Source organism: Anabrus simplex, chromosome 8 (genome assembly GCF_040414725.1).
Source record: "Anabrus simplex isolate iqAnaSimp1 chromosome 8, ASM4041472v1, whole genome shotgun sequence".
Classification (NCBI taxonomy): Eukaryota; Metazoa; Arthropoda; class Insecta; order Orthoptera; family Tettigoniidae; genus Anabrus; species Anabrus simplex.
In genome coordinates, this window is record NC_090272.1 from 87,669,398 (window position 1) to 87,696,089 (window position 26,692).

The window sequence follows — 26,692 nt, forward strand, 5'->3', positions numbered from 1 at the left end:
ACCGGGCGAGTTGGCCGTGCGGTTAGGGTCGCGCAGCTGTGAGCATGCATCCGGAAGATAGTGGGTTCGGAGCGCACTGTCGGCAGCCCTGAAGATGGTTTTCCGTGGTTTCCCATTTTTACACCAGGGAAATGCTGGGGTTGTACCTTAATTAAGCCCACGGCCGCTTCCTTTCCACCCCTAGGCCTTTCCTATCCCATCTTCGCCATAAGACCTATCTGTGTCGGTGCGACGTAAAGCAAATAGCAAAAAAAAAAAAAAAAAAAATGTAAACCATGTGAAACTGTTCAAAATAAATCAATTATCAATACACTATCCCCAAATAATGCCGTTAATATATTTGTTTCTGCAATTTTTATGTTGCTGGTACTGCAACCCGACAAGACCTTTTAGTCGATAGGTCCGTGCTCCACCTACGCCTTACGTTTAATATCTAAAAGACACAGGCGATGTCCACACAGTAGCGAAGTTAATAGCGGGCTTCAAGCAATGAGGAGAAAGAAGAAACGTTAAAAGAAAAGTTCGAGCACGAGAAGGTTATAAAAACAGCGATAAAAGAATACGGTAGCAGAAGTTTCACAATAATGGTACAGATTTACGGTTCCCGGAGGTACAATGAACAGAGCGCGTTGCTTCAATTACAATAACACAACACACATGAAAAAACAACTTCCTTTTCCTGGCTTTTATTTGCCGTCATAGATGACACACCTTCAATACGGGGTAACGATAAGGAGAGAATCCTGCAACAAGTAATACTGTGATTCTGTTACAGTACCTCGAAGTTCTAGATTTGTCGTGACAAAGCCTGTACGCCGTTACAGAGCCAGATATTAATATAAAGGATTAGATAAAAACATTTGAACTTACTGTACATATTCTTCTTCTTCTTCTTCTTCTTCTTCTTCTTCTTCTTCTTCTTCTTCTATCGCTTTTTCCCACACCTGTGGGGTCGCGGTTGCGAACTCTACCATATATATATGTATGTATGTATGTATGTATGTATGTATGTATGTATGTATGTATTTAGCCCTGTTTTACGGCTGGATGCCCTTCCTGACGCCAATCCTACATGGAGGGATGTAATCACTATTGCGTGTTTCTGTGGTGGTTGGTAGTGTAGTGTGCTGTGTGAATATGAAGAGGAAAGTGTTGGGACAAACACAAACACCAAGTCTCCGGGGCAGAAAAAATAATCAGAGGCGATTAAAATCCCCGACCTGACCGGGAATAGAACCCGGGTCCCTCTGAACCGAAGGCCTCAACGCTGACCATTCAGCCAAGGAGTCGGACTTGAACTTACATATGAATGAATGAATATAACTTAATTTTAAAATAAGAAAACTTAAACAAGATTTTACTGGTTTGAAGACCAACAATACTCGGTGTAAAAATAATTCGAACCGAGTGAGTTGGTTGTGTGATTTGGGCCACGTATATGAACTTGCATTCGAGAGATAGCGGGTTCGAACCCCACTGCCGGCAGCCCTGAGGATGGTTTTCCGTGGTTTCCCATTTTCACACCAGGATAATTCTGGAGGACTGTAACGTAAGGTCTTTTGATTTGACTCCCTTAGGCGACCTGCGCGTCGTGATGAAGATGAAATGATGATGAAGACGACACACACAACCAGCCCCCGTGCCAGCGAAATTAACCAATGATGGTTAAAATTCCCAACCCTGCCGGGAATAGAACCCGGGACCCCCGTGGCCAAAGGCCAGCACGCTAACCACTTAGCCATGGAGCCTGACTCCTAGCTCTGTGCTATCCCATCGTCGCCATAAGACCCCTCTGTCTTGGTGTGACGTAAAACAGTTAGCAAATAATTATATAAATAAGAGTTTTGTCTTTACATTGCTCACGATTTAAAAAATAATGGTATTTCTGTATCGGTCGTGTCCACGGAAAGAAGGAAATCCAATTTTTAATTTTCCGCCATACCTGTCTGTATGAACGCGCATCACGAGAAAGTGGGTGAACAGAATTTAATGAAAATCGGTACGCAAAGTCTGGAAATAATGCACTACAGTTTAGACTAATTATTTACATCGCACAAGGTTAAATGGTAGTTTAAGGGAAGGCCTAAAATCCAGTTCTCAAATATCCATGTAATTAGTTATCCTATCAATAACTACTGCGTAAAAAAAGTTATAGAGAATACATTTTCCGATCATTTATGTCTTATACAGTTTTAGTGTACCGGCTACGATAACATAGATATTAATGAATTGGAACTTTTGTTGCTTAGTCTACATCAACGCCGAGCCACGAGAAAATAGACGTTGAATGAAAATCTTTATGTAAAGACAGGGAATAAGACATTACTACAGTCCAGTGGCGGCCGGTAGACTCTCTGGTCGAAGGGAGGGGTGGGGGAGGGGGCGGCCACAGTACTTTTTCCCCACAACTCTTTCTTTGCTACTGACCAGTACCACCGCACCCATTCAAGTCTTTCGCGCGAAAATAAACTAATTTACTGCTGCCAACCCTCACAAAACGCGGGATGCAAGCCAGAGGCCCAATTTGAATCAAAATTCCTGGTCTCAAAGGTTACATTTCAATATAATAATAATTTATTATTTTTCTTCTTAAAATATAAATAATATGCTAAACAAGGTCATAAATTATTATTTAATTTTATAGTATGCAACCATGGAGATTTGGCTGGCGCCTGCTCGTATAGGGTTTTGTAAGGATATCTTTGCTGCTACACTGCTACGGACTCTGCCCAAGTGAAAGCCACATCCCGCACTCTTCCTCCCCCCGTAACCGTCCATCAGCGCGCTTCCCCCTTTCATCTCAACTCCCTTACCGCCACTATGTCCTCGGACGGAAGCTCGAGAGTCCGTGCCTTATCTTCAACCTAAAAATGCACCAGTGAACTGCGCGCTGGAAGTCAGTCACCTAAGTTTGATAACTTATTCCCGACCAAGCATCCTTACTGATGAGAATTTACATTTTAAAAATGAAATGTAATTTTCTTAGCATTACAGTATTCTAGTCGAATATCTGACTTTAATGTCAAGAGAAAATAAAAGAACCTTTTCGTTCTTTAGGGAGGACACCGTCCTTAAGGGCCGGCCTCTACTGCTACAGTCTAAGCTACAAATACTTTTCTTCGCACAATGGTAGTTTAGAGGAAGGCCTACAATTTAGTTTTCAAAAATCTATGTTGTTAGTAGCCCTATCGATAAATACTGCGTAACAAAAGTTATACAGAGTACAGAAAAAAAAAAAAAAAAAAGAACAAGAGCCTCCGTGTCTCAAGCGGAGCGCACCCACCTCTCATCGCTGGGTTCCGTGGTTCAAATCCCGGTCACTCCATGTGAGATTTGTGCTGGACAAAGAGGAGGCGGGACAAGTTTTTCTCCGGGTACTCCGGGCTTCCCTTTCATATTTCATTCCAGCAACACTCTCCAGTATCACTTCATTTCATCAGTCATTCATTAATCATTGCCCCAGAAGAGTGCGACAGGCTTCGGCAGCCGGTACAATTCCTATCCTCGCCGCTAGATGGGGCTTCATTCATTCCTTTCCTGACCCGGTCAAATGACTGGAAACAGGTTCTGGATTTTCACCGAAAAAAAAAAAAAAAAAAAAAAAGAAAAAAAAAAGAAAAGAATTGGCGTATGGCTTTTAGTGCCGGGAGTGTCCGAGTACATGTTCGGCTCGCCAGGTACAGGTATTTCGATTTGACCTGCGCGTCATGATGAAGATGAAAAGATGATGAAGACGACACATGCACCCAGCCCCCGTGCCAGAGAAATTAACCAATGAAGGTTAAAATTTCCGACCCTGCTGGGAATCGAACCCCTGTGACCAAAGACCAGCCGGACATAGAGAGTACAATTTATGTCTCATATAGTTTTAGCGTACCGACTGTCATAACATAGATATGCGCGAATTTAGTCTCCAATTGCTTATTCCATATCAACGCCGAGCATCACTAACATGGTCCGGCTCCATGGCTAAATGGTTAGCGTGCTAGCCTTTGTTCACAGGGGTCCCGGGTTCGATTACCGGCAGGGTCTGGAATTTTAACTTTAATTGGTTAATTTCGCTGGCACGGGGGCTGGGTGTATGTGTCGTCATCATCATTTCATCCTCATCACGACGCGCAGGTCACCTACGGGTGTCAAATCGAAAGATCTGCATCTGGCGAGCCGAACTTGTCCTCGGACACTCCCGGCACTAAAAGCCATACGCCTTCTCCATTTCATTTTATCGCTAACATGGAAATATTGTTCAATCGTGTTAACTGGTGATGGTGGTCTTAAGATGAAAAACCGCGTGATCATCAACCCATATCGACAAGGAAAATTGTGAAGATGGTTTCCAAAAAATAATGAAGGAACGATCGCTGGAAGAATAAGATAAGAAGGGGTCATGAAAGGAGGAAGAAGGGCTCCCTATGTCATCAACATCTTTTTGCATTTTCCCATTTATGTGGGGTCTGCCTTCTTGCAATGTTTCCTCCACTTCAATCGATACATAGCGCCCTGAGGGCTGAGTCTGGTGAGTCGCATGTCATCTCTCACCCTATCCAACCAGCGTGTTCGAGGTCGCCCTCGAGGTCGGCGGCCCTCCTCGTTCAGTTGAAGAGCAGTCTTTGCAAATGAGGTTTCACTGCTACGGAGTACATGTCCATACCATCGCAGACGTGATTCAGGCATTTTCTCTGTGATTGGGGCAATCTTTAATTTCCTTCGCACAGAAGCGTTCCTGATATGGTCTAGTCAAGCCATTGGACCACCGCAGCATCTTCATTTCCACTGCATGAAGTGCCTGTTCTTGCTTCGATGTTGTACGCCAGCATTCAGATCCATAAAGGGCCACCGGTTTAATCACTGTGCGGTAGACTTTAGATTTTAGATGCAACAGAATTTTCTTATCACACAGGACTCCAGTAACTGGGCGCCATCCATGCGGCACTGACTCTGGCCTTTCATCAGGAATCGTACTGCAGTCTGAGGTGATGCATGACCCAAGGTATTTGAACTGGGTCACTTTATTAAGTTAAACCCAACCCACAGTGATCGTGCCATCAGTTTGGTCACCGCATTCCATGTACTCCGTCCTCTTCAGATTTAATTTCATCCCAAATCCTTCAAGACGCATCTTCCACTCTTGTACTTGCTGTTCGAGCCCTTCACGTGTCTCGTTAGCTAACATGACATCGCCCGCAGATAATAATACTATGGATGCCTGGTCTGGATGTCATTTGTGATGGCGTTCATGCAGAGGGTGAAAAGCAATGGAGACAAGGCTGATCCTTGATGGACACCAACGTCGATTTAGAAGGTATCGGACATTCCTGCTGCACACCGTACTGAACTTGTGGTCTTTCGGTTCAGAAGTTTAACCCAGTTCACACACATAGGCTTCAGGTACAATGTATAGTCTCATTGGCAGACAAATGAGTTCATATGGTAGTCTGTCGAACACCTTTTCCAAATCAAGAAAAGCGAAGTGAACTGTCTTCCTTTTCTCCTTGTGTCTTTCCATGAACAGACCAAGTGCATGGGTGGCGTCTGTTGTTCAGCTGTTTTTAACAAAGCCACACTGGTTAGATGAAACAGTGATGATGTTTCGTAATCTCCCCTATGTGAAGGTCTACAATACCGAAAGCTCATACTGATCAACAATAACATTACATTGGCTATGGTTTGTTGTGATGTGCTTTGTCTCTGCAGCTGCCATTCATCTCCGCCACGTGCAGTGACTATTATGTACAGTGTGGCCAAGTCCCGTCCAGCCGCCAAGTTTTAGCCAAGTACTCAATCAGCTGATAGATGAAGGAGAGTGATATTATTATCATTGTTTCAACAAAAAATATACTAGTTCAATGGTTTAAGATGTTATTTATTTTGCTCATACTATGTGTATCAGTACTTGTCATATTAAGAGCCTAACTACCTGACGTAAGACTTCAAAATTTAGATTTATACGTGCTATACAAGTCACAATTATTTAAGAGGTTGGAAATTCTGTGTTGGTAGCTTGGTCTATAATAGCATTTACTTTATTATACACGTGACATAAAATTAACGTTACCATATTCCAGGTTACAAGGTTTTACATATCAGAATACACAACGCAGTATCATCAAATTACACATCGAAATTTACTTTTTTATGTATGACTTATCGGTATGGATATAATCTTAACATATGCAGAAGATACAAAACAGTAATTATGATTAATTAACCGATGGGTAGACAAAATTGTATTAGCTAGCTCCATATTTATGTTAACACAGTATAAGTTAACATACTATACTGTACCATTCAGCTCGTGGTACTAATATAAATAATAACGAAAATCTGCTAATCTTTAGTGGCGAGAAGAAGCAACTGCCGTGGTCCCGGGATAGTTGTGTAGGCTATAGTGCTCTGTTAATGATGGGTACGGTTTGATCCCCGCAATGAACAATCAACTACTGGTATCACTATGCAATAAACAGTGACTCTATTGGCCACACTGTACATATATAGTTTGAGAAAATACTACTTCTTGCTCGGTGAAAACAAGCAGTTATCCTGGTCCCGAAGAACTTGTATTCAGGACTCTGTTACCGACCACCCGCGGTTCGATCCCCGTGATGTGCGGACTAATTCTGTTTGCTAATACATTGTTATTACTGGTATCATTACATTATTTTTATATAGCTCTTCCCACAACTGTGGGGTTGTGGGTGAGAACTACGTCACTTTGACTCTGTTTAACGGACGGGTGCCCTTCCTGACTCCAATCCTTAATGGAGGGATGTAATCACTAATGTATAATTCTCTGCTGGTGCCGGGCAGAGTGCCCCAGAAGGTTGAGGCGCTGGCCTTCTGACTCCAACTTGGCATGGGGGACTACAGTTTTCAAAACCTCTAAGTTTCTTTAATCACATTTGGCTTTAATATTTCTTACTTAGTCACTCCGGTGTAGAATAGGTTTAGCCTCTGTATCATTGGGCCATAAGCCCACTTAGGATTTTAACTATTTCTATAAAGAGGGCCTTTTGTTTATGGCCAGTCATGTTCAACCTTTTCTTTTTACATTAAGGCCATTTAGTATGGGCAATCATGCTCCTGTTTATTCTGTAATTGCTTCTGGTGCGAAGTTCCCTTTAGGAACAGTAAGTTATAAACTGTTCAGCAATAGATAAGCCCACATCGAGGCTACTTGGTGTAAATATTTTAATTCAGGACAACCGATGGATTGTCAGGTGTAACTTAAGTGCGCCACAAGAAACTGATGCCTGTGCGAGGCTGGAGCTCAGACTCCTATGTTGCATAAATGATCGGAGCAAAACATGCTCTTTGTAAAATATTGTTCCTATCAAGAGCAATAACGCTCTGTTCTATGTAAATCAACCAAGCTATTAACAATTGTAAATTTTTTACCTGATTTTCGTTATTGCTAAAGCTGACGAGCTCATTAATAGTGTTGTTATTCATTCAGATTCTCTATTTATCAATTTTAAATTAGAAAAGTAAGGAAATAAATAACATTTCAAAATTTGTTGTGTTAAATTCTGCTCTAGTTAACCCCTTGTCCAACTCTACTGTTGCTGCGAACGTCTAAGAAACTGTCCAATTTCATTTTAAAACCCTTTCCAGACCTCGTCCTACATCCGTAAGCACAACATGGCGTAATTTTCTTCACAACTTAGACCTCAGAAATACGTACAGTAAATTAACACACATTTCGAAACTAATAATACTAAATAATCCCCGGTATTTAATTAAAACATATTTTCGGTAGCATTCAAGTTAAAATAGGTAGCCTGTACTTCGCTGAAATAGCATAAAGAGTGATTTCTTTTAGGGCAATTCCACGAGAGTCCCGAGGCGAAAACTATGCCCCTCTTCTCATCTGTTTCAGGGGAGTGCCGATGAGTCAGAAAAGTCTCTGGTCTGCCACACTAGCGGGGGGAAAACAATCTGGCTGAGAGGCGGTATTTCCTCCCGTCAGAGCTGAAACACCCTCTTCGCTTGCGGAAAGAAATCAAATTTAGTGGGGTCAGAGAGCTATACTTTTCAGAGAAATGCCTTCTTAACAAACTGGCCCTTTCAGGGGTTTAATTTTGAGGTATTTAGTGTGAGAAGTCGATTTTAATTTGGAAAAGGCCGAAACATGGGATTTATTTCAAGTTAAAACAGATCATAAGTGATCCAAGGGCCGCGGAGCTTCAGACGAGTCCGCGGCTTCTTGGCCCTCATGATCTGTTTTAAGAGTAGGATGCCAGGGTCGGTTGAATTGCTAGAGGGGATTCTAGTTTTGGTCATCTTTACTATCTTGTTTATCTGAGATCTAAGAGTCGGAATACGAAGTTCAGTTCGCATCCTAATGTTAGATCTCAGAAATGGTGCTCTGATCATCATTCTAAGTGTCTTATTCTGGATAACTTGTAATTTGGAAAGCGAAGTTTTAGCAATATAGCCCCAGGCCTCGCAGCCATACAGCAGGATGGGCCTGATACATGCTAGATAAATATTTCTTTTAATGCTAAGTAGAGATATATTTATTTCCTAGCAGAGGTTCCAAAGCTTTCACCCGTGCTGTGGCACGCTGATGGGCCTGTTCTATATTGTATTTCCAGGACATAGTTCTGTCCATTGTTAGGCCGAGATATTTAATTTTGTTGGTCCATGACACGGGTACGTTATTAATAGTAAGATGATCAACTCTAGGCCGACGCTTCGTGAAAACAATCGCCTGGATTCTAGTGGCGTTTATTTTCACCTTGTTTCGGTAGCACCACTTCCTAAAGGAATTGACCCATTGTTGCAGCCGCCGGACGGCATGGTCATTACGTTTCATACCGATATATACGGCTATGTCGTCCGCGTATTGCTGAATCTCTACACCATCCCGTGTTGGAAGATCGTTCACATACAGGCCGTAGAGGGTGGGACTCAGCACTCCGCCCTGTGGGACTCCAGTTCTGAGTGCCCTTGGGGTGGATTGCTGTCCCTCACAGGAAACGTAAAATTTCCTGTTTGTCAAATATGACTAGATAATTTTGACTAGGTAATGAGAAACTTGGTATTGTTCCAGGAGTTTAACAATTAAATTATCGTGCCAGTCAGTGTCAAAAGCTTTCTCTACATCGAAAAATACTGCTGGCACGCTACGGCGTATTGCGAACGACCTTGTGACATAATGTGTTAAGCGCAATACCGCAAGAGGGGCACTGCGCATCTTACTTCGTGCGGAATATATACGTTTAAATCAGCTGACGGGACATTTGGCTAAAATATGGCGTAACCAATCAGAATGAAGCACTCATTGGCCGCACTGTACATATAGAGTCACTGTAGTGCCGCATGAGCTAAGGGGGGTTTAAAAAATATTTGGCTTTAGGTCAGTGTAAGACCAAACAGCCATCTGGATATTACAACATGCTGGTTTGAACTTTACAATTTATTACAATTCATTGACACATTTTGGTTCATATATGTTGCACTTCTTCACATTATAATCACATAAACATCCATATAAAAAACAGTCAAATTTGTAGGCAAGTTTCCGTTACATAGTTCCTAATATTATTATACACGTTTTCGTCTTTAGTCGCCAGTAGGGTGCCTACACAGGTAGGTAACTGTTGCTTAGCGTATGTAATCAAAACAATTTGCTGTTGGTGGTAATGAGAACATGCAAAAAAAGATATAATTTAGGTCCTGAATCGACTGGCCATCACATGAACAGTATGGTGTTTCCACAACGTTGATGCGATAAAGGTGACTTCTAAAACTTGCGTGATTGAATCGCATTCGAGTGATTGTCGAGATGATCGTCGTTGAGTGTTCCACTGTACAAACCAAGACGTCGCGGGGAATTATGTTCGATCATTGAGCAATATTAACTTTTATGGCTCTTTGTTTCCTCCCACTTCTTTGTCCACTGACTATAGGCACTTTTGTTTATAATCACTGTATAATCCATGAAATTGCTGGCAGTATGCATGACCTGTCCACTGACACATGCTTCCTTCGTTAAGGCATCTACGTATTCATTATGTGTTATCCCGATGTGGGTAGGGTCCCATACGAAGTTTACTCTGGAACCGCAACTTTGTAGTTCATATGTTTTTTGAATAATACTGATGTGGTATATATTGGGTTTCTCGACGATAAGCGGCATAGATAGTGTGGAAAGGACGTTCAGTGAATCGGTAAGGATAGTGATACTTTTACGGTAGAATCGTCTGGCATATTTGAGGGCTACTATAATGGCAATAGCTTCTGCTCCATAGACAGAAATATGTTCTGGCAAACTAAAACCTCGAGCTTCATGTTGTTCAGGACAGTAGAATGCACATCCTACGCCGCTTATTGGTATTTCTGAGCCATCAGTATAAATATTAACAGACGAAGGATACTGGAGAGTAAAATCATTCTTCAATAACTGCACCAATCTGTGATCTTTGTGTAGACATGTCAGTGATCTATTCACTTCCATAGGGCGTATGCAGTGCTCAAGTGGAATATCATATATGTTTGCTATACTCTTTTGACAGTGTCGGGTCAGTAGTGAGTCTATGCAGCAGGAGATAGCTTAGATTCAAAGAAAGCCGGCCTTATCGTCTGCTAAGTGTTGTAATTTTCGAAGAGATGTTAGAATTTTTGAATTTTTAGTGTGGGTTTGCTTTAATAGGAACTTATCTGACAGAAACTGTGCACGGATATTCAAGGACGTTTCTGCAGCTACCTGCCTGAATAGTGGCAGGAAGTGGCCAAGGATTTCAACACCTTTCTTTCCTACCATGACATTCCTCTGTTTCAAGCATGTTCTAATAACTTCTGGTACGTGACACACTGATTCATAATAAAACTCAAAGGAGTAGAGAAACTTCTGGTGCCTGAAACAACACTACCGACAACAGTGAGTCACGAACAGTTATGATGGCGTAGGTGTCATTTAAACATCGTGAATGGCATGGAGGACTTTATAGGAACCCCATGCATGCTTTGTCTTAGATTTCAAATAGCGGGGCGGGAGGAGGATGTTTCTTCATTTACGAACCGAAAATGAACCATACATTACATACCGCGTGGTTAGCAATAAACCTCATGGAAGCAGAGAAACCTCTTGGTACGGGAAACAATTTCCGAGAACCATGGCTAATTCAAGGAAAGAATGAAGTACACAAGTCCCTATTTCAGTCGTCATGGTAACGAAATAACTGGCGATGATGGTGATTGACTGTCGTGATTATTTTTATAATCTGTAAAACCGCGTGGTCATTAGCCTCTGGGTAGGACTATCGAAATGAGAAGAAAACGTGAAGGAAAGAAGGGGAAAAATCATAAATGGCTGGGGATGCAGAGGCGTTGGAAGTCGATGGCCTAAATGCCCTAACATCCCTGAACACATTGCACCGACTGGCTCTTGTTGTTACTTGAAGTGTGATCTGTCTGTTCTTCTGGCACTCATCTTCGCTAGATGGCACTGCTGCTGCAATTATAAAAGCTAACCCGTCAACTACGGACAAACAGCAGCTAGTGATATGTACACTAGTTTTGGTCGCGAATTCGCATGTGTGGAAATTAATGGCATGGCCATTTACATAAGGGATGAACACTGGAAACTAATGTTGGATCATGTTGGTTTCTGTTGAATTGTTGACAGAAGGTGAATGTTGTGACGGTGTCTGAAGCGAGGAGGAACGAGTCATTTTGGCCCCGTCCGCTAACCAAGCTATTGACACACAGTACGCACGTTTGCCTTAGGACGGATGGACCAACAGTAGAAGCGCCGGTTCCCCTGCTAGTGTCACCTGGAAACCTCTAGAGCAGCCATTCCCAAACTGTGGTCCGCGGACCCCTGGGGGGAGGGGGCACGATAATCCAAGGGGTTCGCAATAATAATGTAACTTGTAAGTACTCGAAGAGGAAATTTTATTGTACACACACACAATTCATAGACCATTATACCACATTTAGGAACTATTTTTTCACTGTTGTATAACTTACTGTACATACAGTAGGTACCACACTCTTAATTTGGCTGATGGACGGTACAAGTTAGCTGCGGAGTAAAGAAGAAATACTACAAAGCAGTGTTAAGTGGTGTAATTGTGGGACATTTTGAATTGCTAGTATCCACACTCAAACCATATTTTCTGCCTCTGGTTGAGATAACCTCATGGATCAGAAATTTTTTCTTTGACTGAACATCAACTGTCCTCCCTTGAGGAATATCAACTAGCCGAAGTATCTTGGCAGAGAGGAAGTGAAAAATAAGTTGAAATATCATATTGAACCCATAATTCTACGATGAGAAAATTACTTCTTAATTTCCAATATTTATTTCAGCTACAAACTACTTTTTGAGAGCAGCCATGTTTTATTTCAAGGGTCTGGCTGTCTCGTGGGAACGAGCTGTCCGTGTCTGAGCAAGCCGCAAGATCGAGAAATACCGGGACACTTCGGTGGACTTCGAATATTAAACAATTTACCAAAATTCAAAAAATTCTTCATAGCGAGAGATTTTGGCGACATAGTAAATCCAGAAATAAAGAATCTAAATTATTCTTAAACCCAGTGGCGGCTCGTGAAAAAATCGTCCTACGTGCTACAAAAAAACAAGCTAAATACGCTGTTTTAAATCCGCATATTGCCATGATGAACAACGCATACTTCAAACTTGGTACTACTACTACTACTACTACTACTACTACTACTACTACTACTACTACTACTACTACTAATAATAATAATAATAATATAACTTTTCTCACAATTTATAACTCAGTGCAAACAAAAACAACATTAATTTGGAAGCAGATGAATTCTTCGACAACTGTCTTCTACGAGACAAATAATTCATTGGAGAAATATTGTTTTTACTAACCTAATGGCGCAACTTACATCAGTGCAAATAGAATCGTGGGAATATAGATCCCCAGTAAGAACACTAATTTAATTTCACTTTATATACACTGCAGTGGATAAATAATTTGATAAATCTTCGTATAAACTTTAGCACTAACACAATGACAGAAAAAACACGCACCAGTAATATAACCGCTAGATTAAAAACCGCACAAAGCAACTGAAAGAGCTGCCAACTGATTCATTGAGACCTCCCCTATTACCAGAGTAAATGTCCGGCTCCATGGCTAAATGGTTAGCGCGCTGGCCTTTGGTCACAGGGATCCCGGGTTCGATTCCCGGCAGGGTCTGGAATTTTAACCATCATTGGGTGTACGTGTTGTCGTCATCATCATTTCATCCTCATCACGACTCGCAGGTCGCCTACGTGCGTCAAATCAAAAGATCTCAATCTGGCGAGTCGAACATGTCCTCGGATACTTCCGGCACTAAAAGCCATTCCACCAGAGTAAATTACATTGTAATGCGGGATAACATTTAGGGTCAGTCAAAGATTCTTTGACTCACCTACGAATTCCTTATTTTTGACACAAAAGGAAGATAGATATTTTAATAAGCATGTGTGAGATAGATTGCCTCCACTTACGCTTTACTTTCGAACTCAGACGATGCTACTCTCTAGTGACAGATTCGCTTACCACGTTCAACAGAAGCACGGCCGACTGGATCCCTCGCTGCGCTCCGGGTAGCAGGAGATATCGAGTACTTCTACCCCCTTGCGGGAGAGGAAGTAACTATAAACGGGATCAGTGAAAGTTGATCCCGGTTTACGGTATACTCCGCCGGCTAGGGGGAGTGTTGCAAGCTTGGCTGCGCCTGCGTATTGCTTCCTTCAGGCTACAGGCAAGGGCTCACTTCACATGAGCACGAGCCTTGTTCCCCGGGAGAACGGCGCTAGGTGTTCGACAGATCTCGTCCTGATTTTCATAAAACACAAATTCATATCGTACTCAAAACAACGAAAAGGCACCAGGATAATTGTACTGTACATAAATAATATTCCTTACAGTTCCAAGCTACGTGCTGGAGCCCGGTAGCACGTACTGACCGGCCGCCACTGCTTAAACCCCATGTGAAGACAGGACCCACAGGGTAAAGGCAAATGCAGTTAAGCCTAGAGAAGAGTTTGCGCCCGGCTCCCGAATTAGCGACACGTGCCAAGGCCGATGGATGAAGTAAACCCGCGAAACGCCCGGGCAGAAATGATTTATTTCGCCTGTTGCGAGTATGGGAAAAAATATGAAATTAACACCGTAAAAAATCGTAAGTCTGTCCGAAGTTATGGAACAAATTTCAGGAAAATTGGTCTATTGGGTGCGGAATTAGCATATTACACAACCAAGCTTCATGGTGTAAGTAGCGTCACCCCATAGGGTATAAAAGAAATCTCCCTCCGTATATTTCACATTTTCTGTCTGGTTGTTGGAGCAGCGAAGTCCACGTCACTCGTCAGCAGAAAAGTGTGGAGATTTGTTCTCCCAGTAATTACATGTCCGTGTCTATGCTTCAAATATACTGTTAAAGTGGAAGATGATAGAAATCTTCTGAGCTGCCGCTAATGGGAACTTTAAAGGTTTAGATATGTGGGTGAAAAGTAATTGAATTTCTCTCGGTATTCAGTGTGTGTTTGTTAAAGAGGAGCCTGGAAGTTAGATGCAGGATCTGGTTTCTTATCTGTTGGAACGCCTGGACCTTAGCAGGGTGAGAGGGAACAGTCTTGCGAACACAGTGGACGGGGCCAGTCGAGAAGAGTGCTCGTAGCCTGTTAAACGTTTTGGAAGTGCGTTGTAAAGTGTTGTGCAATTTAAGTTATATGTATATCTATAAGAAGACACCCCAGATAGCCATGGGAGGCTAGATAGAAGAAGTCTGCTGGCTAGATGCAGCCAGAATCCAGGATGGTGGCTACGATTACAGGTCTGTGAATATTTTGTATCAGTGTTGTAGTTAGAATGTTGTTTGTCCCAACCAATTTTCATTGCGTGTGTCGGGTTGATATTTAGTAATGATCAGGCGAAGGTATTATATTTCTGGTCATCGTGCGAAACTCTTCAGCGCTGTAAAATTTACGTCAAGAAGCTATAATATGCGAAGTTTAAGTATTGTGTTAATATTCTTTGAGATATTGTCCGAATTGAGTAAAATTAGGAAGGTGATAACGATAACGCAGTCGTGGTGAATGTCTTAATTTCGAATATCGCTTGAATTCAGAATTTTTTTGTCGAAATAATAATAATATTAATAATGTTTACCGCAGGATAAAATTTTTATATGTTAAAAGTGGATTTAACAGGTATGTTCTACAAGGTTTGCGGGTGTCTAGAAAATTCCAGTGAAATCCGATAAAGTTAGGTTTTGTTCATGGGAAGTAAAATTTTGTAACATCGTGTATGTTGGTGATATGGAAAATCACGGTGTGTTGTTGTATTCTTGAGGTCAGAAAGTTGTAGTAACAATAAAGTAAAAGGGTATATTTTTATAAAAGTTGTTTGTCACGAGAGAATTGAGGTTTGAAAAGTCTTGAAATATAAGAAAATGGATTGAGGGCGAAGAATTTATATATGTTGAGATAAGAGTGTATAGATGTTGAAGGCAAAGGAAGCCTGTATATTTCATATAATGCCGCCGTGGGAAGGCGATGAGAATGAATTTTGAGACAGGCTATATTTGCCGAGGAAGAAGTTTTGAGACAGGCTGTATACGAAATGCGAGATTTATGTGGCAGGCTGTAGTATATTCCGCCAACAATCCGAAAACTGGGACCTGGAGAAGGTTGGTTCGAGATGATTATTGTATGAGGCACAGTAAAATTTCAAGTCAAGATCCCAAGTGAAAACAATTCTTGGTGAGGATTGTAACTCTTGGTGTAAAAATCCAAGTGACTAGTTTACGTAAAGTCAGTGTAATGAATATTAGAGTAATATGGTCTCAAGGATATAAAAGCATTCTGAATACACGGTTGGTGTTATTTGACTGTAATGACAAGATTCCAATCAGTAAAGTTCATAAATTACGAGGCGGTAATTTATCATTAAATCGGAAACATTGTGGGATGAGATATTTGACGTTTTAAAGCGATGTTTGGCTGTGTAGATTCACTGGGTTTCGTTTCACTGGATAGTCATGGATATGAATATTTGGAAAATGACGGTAGGCGATTTGAGGGCTTCACCCTAAAAATACAGTGTGGATTTTTGCGGTGGTGATGATTATGATTGTTTGGCGATAGTCAAGTAGTGTCAGACGTGTGTTGGAAGTCATTATTATTTTTCCAAACTTCACTGTGCATGCTGAGATCGTGTTTGAGTTGTGGATTGCTCACCACGGGTTATTTATTTTCAATTTCACATTTTAGTAACAAGATAGAGACTTAGTTGCATTTCTCGACTTGCGTTCATTCTGGGTCAAGATTTGTTTCGTTGTGTGCTATTATTTTCGACAAGGTTTACGGCTAAAATATCGAAGAGTGTGTTTGAAATTACGATTTCGTCTGATATGCTAGAGGAAGCGTATACGACCAAATTTCCGCTCGACAATAGATTTAGGACGTTACATGTTATCCTAGGAGTATACTGATGATGAGACGTCCTAGTTCACGCTCAACGATAGGGTTAGGAAGGTATGTGTACACAGAGGTTAGTATTAGGGTGTGTAGACATTAGGTTGGCCCGACGATAAGTCTGGGATGTCAGCTGTACCTACTCAAGTGTTAGATTAGATGTTTTTGCGAAGTGACTTGAGCGATGGTAGTGTCTGCGGTAGTGTATACAATGCGAAGAGTGTTAGCTCAGTAATAATGATGCCAAGTTTGCGTGCAGCCCTCAACAGCTGGAAGGTGTTTACTTAAGATTATGGAATCACTAATGGCCTGATAATGAGGGTTGTCCAATATTGGGTACTGAGCTAGCGGTGATTGAATATTTACTACAGTTCGCCATGCGTGTTTGAGTTCAATGAACTTCAGTATTTTATTTTTATTTTACGGACTTAATTGTTTGTCGTTCTGACGTCCGTTTTGCTTTGATATTGTGCGTGTTGACACTCAACGTATTAGTGTGAGACTTGAGTTACGAACGCGGGTTCGATTTGTCAGCCGGTAATATATTTTATTTTCAATTTTTGTCGTTCTTTCATTTTTATACGTAGTTGAGTGTGGTTAATTGATAACTTTGTAGGTAGTGTGTTGGGACAAACAATAAGTAGATGGATCTGTGATGGTAGTCATTGTTAAAAAGGAAAGAATTCTATAATGTTGTTTTATTTTACCATGTGGACTTGAAATTTTATTAAGCGTAACGTAGCCATTTATAACCTGAAAATCGGTTTATAATAATATTTTTTCAAGTGATTTACCACTTTTTACACTGACTGACAGAGCAAATGCAACACCAAGAAGGAGTGGTCAGAACTTTATGCCAATTGCAGGGTAGACTGACGTCACTGAGGTATGCTCATGATGTGAAATGCGCCGCTGTGCTGCGCACGTAGCGAACGATAAATGGGACACGGCGTTGGCGAATGGCCCACTTCGTACCGTGATTTCTCAGCCGACAGTCATTGTAGAACGTGTTGTCGTGTGCCACAGGACACGTGTATAGCTAAGAATGCCAGGCCGCCGTCAACGGAGGCATTTCCAGCAGACAGACGACTTTACGAGGGGTATGGTGATCGGGCTGAGAAGGGCAGGTTGGTCGCTTCGTCAAATCGCAGCCGATACCCATAGGGATGTGTCCACGGTGCAGCGCCTGTGGCGAAGATGGTTGGCGCAGGGACATGTGGCACGTGGCACGTGCGAGGGGTCCAGGCGCAGCCCGAGTGACGTCAGCACGCGAGGATCTGCGCATCGGCCGCCAAGCGGTGGCAGCCCCGCACGCCACGTCAACCGCCATTCTTCAGCATGTGCAAGACACCCTGGCTGTTCCAATATCGACCAGAACAATTTCCATTTCCCGTCGATTGGTTGAAGGAGGCCTGCACTCCCGGCGTCCGCTCAGAAGACTACCATTGACTCCACAGCATAGACGTGCACGCCTGGCATGGTGCCGGGCTAGAGCGACTTGGATGAGGGAATGGCGGAACGTCGTGTTCTCCGATGAGTCACGCTTCTGTTCTGTCAGTGATAGTCACCGCAGACGAGTGTGGCGTCGGCGTGGAGAAAGGTCAAATCCGGCAGTAACTGTGGAGCGCCCTACCGCTAGACAACGCGGCATCATGGTTTGGGGCGCTATTGCGTATGATTCCACGTCACCTCTAGTGCGTATTCAAGGCACGTTAAATGCCCACCGCTACGTGCAGCATGTGCTGCGGCCGGTGGCACTCCCGTACCTTCAGGGGCTGCCCAATGCTCTGTTTCAGCAGGATAATGCCCGCCCACACACTGCTCGCATCTCCCAACAGGCTCTACGAGGTGTACAGATGCTTCCGTGGCCAGCGTACTCTCCGGATCTCTCACCAATCGAACACGTGTGGGATCTCATTGGACGCCGTTTGCAAACTCTGCCCCAGCCTCGTACGGACGACCAACTGTGGCAAATGGTTGACAGAGAATGGAGAACCATCCCTCAGGACACCATCCGCACTCTTATTGACTCTGTACCTCGACGTGTTTCTGCGTGCATCGCCGCTCGCGGTGGTCCTACATCCTACTGAGTCGATGCCGTGCGCATTGTGTAACCTGCATATCGGTTTGAAATAAACATCAATTATTCATCCGTGCCGTCTCTGTTTTTCCCCCAACTTTCATCCCTTTCGAACCACTCCTCCTTGGTGTTGCATTGTCACTGTCAGTCAGTGTAATTAACTTCAGAGTTTGGCATTTCTTCTAAATGCGTGATGAATACGTGTTTCCTGCATTTCGCAGTTTTCTTCCTTCAGAACGACGTAACGTAAGATCCTCGCGGATCGTGTTGTTGTTGGTTCCTTCTGAACAGCTCTTTGGGTGATGCACGTTTTAGCATCGGGATTATTTTATAACTTAAGGGTGTCATGAAATGACAATACATGGTGGAATTTTGTTTCAATTGTGAATACTGCTGTTAACTTGTAGTGAACACCATGCTTTCCAATAATATTTCGCAACCTATCCAAAGCAACTGATAGTCAATTTGGTTCGATTAAGGGTCCATTCGGCGGTTGTTCTGTATCTGAAAGGGTATTCGACTGGTGGATAACCTTAATTAAGAGGAAATCAGGCGTTCTACTTGTTGAAGGTCAGATTTTCCACGGAACGTGTGGATTAATTCTCAGTTATCGTTTGGATTAATAGGTGCCCGATTTTTCAGGCTTTCTTTTCACTTTTTCGGTTTCGCTGTCCACTAATTTATGAGATTCCTATTTTCTTCGAAGAAAATTCTTCGATATTGTAAAAGAAAAATAACGCTATGCAATGTGACTGCGTTTGAAACATTTAATAATTAATAATTAATTTTTGGTCAAGGATTTATATAAAAAATATTTTTTGTGCAATTAATGATTCAATAAAAGTTAGTAATCACATATTTGCTCCTCATTACTGTACAAGTAGTTAGGCTCTCTTCTGAACCGCATCGTTTGGTTAAGATCGTGACCGAATTTCTTCCCGCAACGACCCCAAGATTTAAGAGTTCAATAATGCTCTGCTGTAGCAGCTGTGGCCGACCAACGATGGAATGGTAAGTTAAGGGTTCAATATGGGTGCAGAATCAGATGCATTGACACGTTTAGCTCCAGGAAGTTCCATAAACGTATCACAACTCCACGTCTCTGATTTTTGGGACCATGGCATCTCCTATACCCTACAATTTCTAGAACGGAAATACTGCGTTTAATGCCTTTCAAAACAACATACCTACGTGAGTGTATCTTTCCTTCTCTCACACAAATGAAAACGAAGTACAGAAACAGAGCTATTGTGTAGGCTGATCTTCAACTTCCAGTGACTACACTTGTAAAACGTTTGGCCTTTGGGAAACAGCACCAGTATTGCCAACTTATATTTTCAAGATCCGCTAATTAGTACTAAAAAAACAAACACTAAAATTCCGCCAAGAAATCCGATCTCAAATAATAATAAGAAGAAGTAAATGTCTGCACTCACCTGATCTGTGAGTTTCACTGCAAACCGGCGAGCTAAAACTTGTAGGCGTTTTAGTGCCGGGTGCAAACTAGGTGAATCCCCTACCTCAAGGGCTACACACAGAACAGGCCAGTTCATTAAACGGTCTCCCTTCATAGCATAAACATAAATGCTACTCTCTCAGTTTCATTATCTGTCGTCATTCGTCAACTAAGAGGTAAGTACCCTTTCCCCACGCATTACAAATTTATGACCGAGCTCGATAGCTGCAGTCGCTTAAGTGCGGCCAGTATCCAGTATTCGGGAGATAGTAGGCTCGAACCCCACTGTCGGCAGCCCTGAAAATGGTTTTCCGTGGTTTCCCATTTTCACACCAGCCAAATGCTGGGGCTGTACCTTAATTAAGGCCACGCCCGCTTCCTTCCCACTCCTAGCCCTTTCCCGTCCCATCGTCGCCATGAGACCTATCTGTGTCGGTGCGACGTAAAGCAACTAGCAAAAAAAAATATGATACCATGATCTCATAACATCAAATTCAAATAACGTGTTTTCCTCATGTGACTGCTAGCCCCTGACAAGAAATACAGAATAGCTCGGAGACAGGCTGGAGTACAAATTAAAAAACGTAAAATGGATTAAACAATGAATTCCGCTATAATAAATCTAGAATTCCGCCAAAAAATCCGCTGTCCGCTAAATGATATATTTCTCCGCCGACAGTCTTCTGATTCCGCCAAATTTAGCGGAAAATCCGCTAAGTTTGCAACACTGAACAGCACCAGCGTCTCATTGATCCAACAACCGCAACAAGTGAATTTTTCAAATAAGTTGCCCTAAATGCAGATCAGTATTGAATGATTGATTGATTGATTGATTGATTGATTGATTGATTGATTGATTGATTGATTGATTGATTGATTGATTGGTTGATTGATTGATTGAAGTATCTTTGTGTAAATGAAGTTAAATTAAACTTTTAAAGAAAGTAAACATTAGTCCTAAATTTTAGGAATAAAATCAAACATGGTATCATTATAAAATTCTGGTTTTGTTTACTGAATGCAGTATTAGGCTATGTTCTGTGGCTAAGGCGTCCTTGGATATGCTTGAGATATGCTGAGGGAGCCTCAGAGACAAAACGTTTGGGAAACCCTGCTCTAGAGGATTCGGGGACGAGAATGTATTGAGTGTATCCAGCTTTCGAACTATTCTGACTATTTAAGAAGGCCAAGTAGCCAGTCAAGTTAGTGCTGTGTGCGAGTGTGCTTTTGTGGAGCACTGGGTGGAGCACAGTGAGTGAAAGTACCTGCCAAAGAGTTCACAGTTTAGTCAGTCCTGAGCTGGACCCACTGGACCTGAGAATTAGGTGAGCAGTGCAGTGCAATGAGTATTCTGTCCGTGCAACTGATTTTATTGTTCTGTTCTGTCTTCCGTGTTCAACCGCTATGAAGTGAAAACGTTGTGTCTCTTGTGTAGCATGGGAGAGTTCGATGAGGGATCGGCAAGGGATAGTGAACGAAGACTGTTGTGAGTGTACGGACAGTGTACGACGCACAGAAATGTGAGACTGTATTGTGCGCAAGCTGTGAACTAATTGGCTTCGATAATGTGCAGCAAGTGTTGTGGAACTGGCTTAGAGTATTAATGACAGTAGTGGAACAGTGTCCAATGTGTGCTGTGTAGCTAGTGTGACTGCGCCCGGCTCCATGGCTAAATGGTTAGCGTGCTGGCCTTTGGTCACAGGGGTCCCGGGAATTCCCGGCAGGTTCGGGAATTTTAATCATCATTGGTTAATTTCGCTGGCACGGAGTCTGGGTGTATGTGTCGTCTTCATCATCATTTCATCCTCATCATGACGCGCAGGTCGCCTATAGGTTTCAAATCAAAAGATCTGCACCTGACACTGAAAACCATATGCCATTTCGTTTTTAGTGTGACTGTGTTAGTTTGTAAGCGGAAGAGAGAACAACTAGTACGACTGAGGAAGCGAGAGTTGAGGCAGGGCAAAATGGTGTGCTTGTGTAGTGTGTAAAAATTAGTAACTAATAAATTTTAGTCATAGAAGTTGAAGCTACTAGTTGTGTATTTATTTACCACCCCAGCCACGTTACAATGTTTTCGGAAAGATGAGAGTAGGAGTGTAGAAAAACCATCAACACGTAGAAAATAGCTGGAAGTAGCCATATAACACCACGATCGGGACAAAAGTCTAGTACTGGCGGCTCCAAGTGGTGTGGTATACGACTAAACAGAAGTATCAAAACAATATGGGTGGTGCTAGTATAAGGTACTTCAGATGGCTTTGGATTCCACGCAGCAAGAAGAAGGTAAGAAAGTATCAAACACAGCCACAATTTTTAGCAATAAACCAACAGTTGACATGGGCATGGTATCGATGGCCCTGGAGGGAAGTCGCTGACTCACTGTTGGCTTTTCTCTGTTTAAGTGGCGGTATTCTCGAAGTTAACAATATTATTTCTCACTTCCTACTCAACAGATTGGCTTAAAAATACGTGCAGGGTAATTGTGGATGTCTCTACTTTAATACTGGCAAGTTTAATGAAAAATGGGATAACAGTTGTAGCGTTTATTCAATCCAAACAGAATGACACATGCAGGGTGTCTTCAGTTTAATCAATCCTCTCAAAACTGCGGCAAAAAAAAAAAAAAAAAAAAAAACCGAACGTACAGAGAGACACTACTTACTTTCTTATTATATTAGTAAGGTATTGAAAACTAGATCAAATTACAGCTACACTTACCAGTTTTTGAAGAAACGGAGCACAATGGTCCACGTTATTCGCACTGTCACTACCACGCTTCACTACTAAACAATACCGCACACGAGTACACACGAACCTGCAAAGAAACTAAGAGTTACTCATATACATCTGGACACCATATCAACTGAATATATTATCAATGGTTAATGTAGTGGTTTAGCAGCTGGCATTCCACCTGGAAGGCCGAGGCTAGAATCCAGGCGAAGTCACGTTGGAATTTTCACATATGAAATATCATGTAGTGGCAGGAAGGACATCTGGCCTTAATCCCACACCCACACCTCACCAAAATCGAAAATGAATCGTGCTAAACTACTGATAGTATCAATTTTAATTCTACTTTCGTTACTCCTACTTTTCATCACTCATTGTAAATTGTACAATAATGATAGATCCCGGATTATTTTAGGCATGTATTAATAAAGTTTTGGACGCCTAAATAGGCTAAAAAATATTGTCCCTGCTCTGGCAAACTAACAAATCTGCAAATTGGCAAAAAATTAGGAGAGTTGAAAGAATTTATGATTACTCATGTCAAAGAAATGTTTATATTTAAAGATTGGTTTTATGTGTTAGACATACAGAACGAGCTGCAAATATGACGTTATATAAATAATAAAATATAGACCAAAACTTCACAACGATATATGTTATGCAATAATGATAGTATATCTCGAATTATTTTAGGCTTGTAATAATAAAAAAAAAATTGACACCTAAATAGGCTGAAAAAATATAAAATTGGGCAGTCAAGGTTAAAAACAGGCTTTAAATACTTGAAATTTGTTTTCGAAATATCTGACCTTGTACCTACTGATATTTAAAATATGGTTAAAAGTCAGATGTGAGCGTCGTTGATGACAATTATATAAATTTATATCAGCATTAAAATTACCGTCCACCTCTGTGGTGTAGTGGTTAGCGTGAGTAGCTGTCACCCCCCCCCCGGAGCCCCGGGTTCGATTCCCAGCTCTGTCACGAAATTTGAAAAATGGTACGAGGGCTGGAAGGGGTCCACTCAGCCTCGGGAGGTCAAATGAGTAGAGGTGGGTTCGACTCCCACCTCAGCCGTCCTCGAAGTGGTTTTCCGTGGTCTGCCACTTTTCCTCGAGGCAAATGCCGCGATGGTACATAACTTAAGGCCACGGCCACTACCTTCCCTCTTCCTTGTCCATCCCTTCCAATCTTCCCATCCCTAACCCCCCCCCTCCATCGACACCCCTGTTTAGCATAGCGGGTACGGCAGTCTAGGCGAGGTACTGGTCCTCCTTCCCAGTTGTATCCCCGACCCAAAGCGTCACGCTCCAGGACACTGACCTTGAGGTGGTAGAGGTGAGATCACTCAACGAACCCGAGGGAAATACCAACCCTGTAGAGTAAACAGATTAAGAAAGAAAGAAAGAAAGAAAGAAAGAAATATTGAAATTACATTGTATATTTTTATGAAGGGGAAATAAAATCGAGAAGCTGGCTGCAGATAATGTCAGTTGCATAATTGTATGAATACATGCACTACTATTGAGAGTGATTTCCTCTCTTTAGTATTTTTTCCGAAAATATAAAGAAATATGCGTATATGTTTTGACCCGCTACAACGTATAAATAAAAATAATCAAATAATTTACACTCTTACATTTTCTCCGACACGGAAAAGCGTAGAATCATGAATATGTTTTCGGGCTAGGAAGACGAGAGAGAGCGGGTACATATTCATCAGTTGTTCCCCTCTTAGTAGCCTATTACGACATGCAGGGGATACAGACAATGCATCCTTTGACTACACCCACAGGGGAGATAAAGAGTTCCGATAAATCGAAAGAAAGTGGGTACGGTATGTCCACAAAAGAATGGTACGGCTCAAAATGAATTGTGAATACTAAAATTATTATTATTATTATTATTATTATTATTATTATTATTATTATTATTATTATTATTACATAATTATGCCCATCTGTGGAGTGTGATAGAAATTATTTAGCTGATGTTGATTTTTTCTTCTCCCAAAATCTCTTCATCTGGGCACTGAACATTTTCCTCCGTTCTTCAGTCCATCATGTATTGGTCCTGGTATTCGTTTTCATTCGTTGTTGTTGTTTTTTTTTATTTATTCGTTATGCCCAACTAAGGAGCGCGTGTGAACTTATTTAGCAGAACGTTTCTTCTTGTCTTTCCAAAATCTCTTCATCCTTTCGCTGTGCTCCTTTTTGCGTTCTTCCGTCCATCCTGTAGCTTGTCTTTTTTAAATTGATCACCGAATGTGTGTTTATGAGATTTCTATTTTTTTTTTTTTTTCTGTCTTGCAAGATTTCTTCATTTATACCAAATTCCTGAAGATCTTTGTTCATTTCTGTAATCCAGGTGCGATTTTTTTTCGAGATACTGCAAGATTTAGTATTTTCTTTGTTAGCTTATTGTTATCCATCCTGATCAGGTGACCATAGAATTATAATCTTTTTCTAGTGGTGTCTGGGATTTTTCTTTTACTTGATAGATTTCCTGTGATTTCCTTTTCATCCAAATACCATATTAGCATTTAGGTTCTAAAATTTTCCTCTCTTATTTGTCGATGACTTTTTAAATTTTTTAAAAATTTGTGATCTGACACCAATTGTTAGAGTTTCTGATGCATAAAGGGCTTCTGGTTTGACAACTGTGTTGTAGTGTCGTAATTTTGCGTTTTGGGATATAGATTTTGTTGTTGTATCTGTTCCAGACAATTGTGCACTGTTTTTTGTAATTCTTTCTTTGTTTGCTTGCTGATTTATCCCGTACCGGGCGAGTTGGCCGCGCGGTTAGGGGCGCACAGCTATGAGCTCGCATCCGGGAGATAGTGGGTTCGAACCTCACTGTCGACAGCCCTGAAGATGGTTTTCCGTGATTTTCCATTTTCACACCAGGCAAATGCTGGGGCTGCACTTAATTAAGGCCACGGCCACTTCCTTCCCATTCCCAGGCCTTTCCTGTCCCATCGTTGCCATAAGACCTATACGTGTCGGTGCAACGTAAAACAAATAGAAAAAAAAATATTTATCCCGTTTGTTGTATAAATTCACCTAGGTATTTGAATTTATCCACTTGGGAGATTGTCCCATATCTAGTGATTAGTGGATGGTTGTTAAATCCTGATTTTGTACCTTCCATATACTTTATCTTTTCATATGAAATGTGCAGACCTGTTCTTGCCGCTATTTCATGAAGTTTTTCTCCGGACTGAAGCGCTGCTTGTTTGTTGTTGGAAAGGATTGCCAAGTAATCTTTTAAGGTGAGGCAATTAAGGTGAAGTTTGTTTTTGAGAAGTCTACCAACATTGATCCCTTTAGTTTCATTTTTCCATTCTTGAACCACTTTTTCCAGAACTAGATTGAATAGTAGAGGCGATAATCTATCGTCTTGTCTGACCCCCTGTTGTAATTTCGAATGGCTCTGAAATTTCTCCTAAAAATTTTTCGCTGTTGTGCTGTTAGAGTTTGCTTGATTCCCTTGTTTTTCTGTCGACTCGAAATTCCTCAAGTATATTGATTTATTTTATTTGTTTATCGTATGAAGAATGTATGTACATATATATAGTTTCAAGATAAATATGACCGGGCGAGTTGGCTGTGCGCGTAGAGGCGCGCGGCTGTGAGCTCGCATCCGGGAGACAGGTGGGTTCGAATCCCACTGTCGGCAGCCCTGAAGATGGTTTTCCGTGGTTTCCCATTTTCACACCAGGCAAATGCTGGGGCTGTACCTTAATTAAGGCCACGGCCGCTTCCTTCCAACTCCTAGACCTATCCTATCCCATCGTCGCCATAAGACCCATCTGTGTCGGCGCGACGTAAAGCCCCTAGCAAAAAAAAAAAAAAAAAAAAAAAAAAAAAGAAAAAAAAAAAAGAAAAGAAAAGATAAATGTGCGTAGTCACAAGTCCGTACAATACTACAACTCTAGGTCTAGTATTTTGACCCAATCAACTGCTTC

General features: G+C 41.7%; 1 long non-coding RNA gene across 1 annotated transcript in view; it reads right to left on the reverse strand.

The window, feature by feature from the left end:
- LOC136878817 (uncharacterized) overlaps positions 1-26,692 on the reverse strand; it is a 409,179-nt gene that overhangs the window by 340,263 nt on the left and 42,224 nt on the right. The window contains exon 2 of the long non-coding RNA XR_010860843.2: positions 22,711-22,807. This is a non-coding gene — a long non-coding RNA (uncharacterized lncRNA). The remainder of the gene's footprint in view (positions 1-22,710; positions 22,808-26,692) is intronic.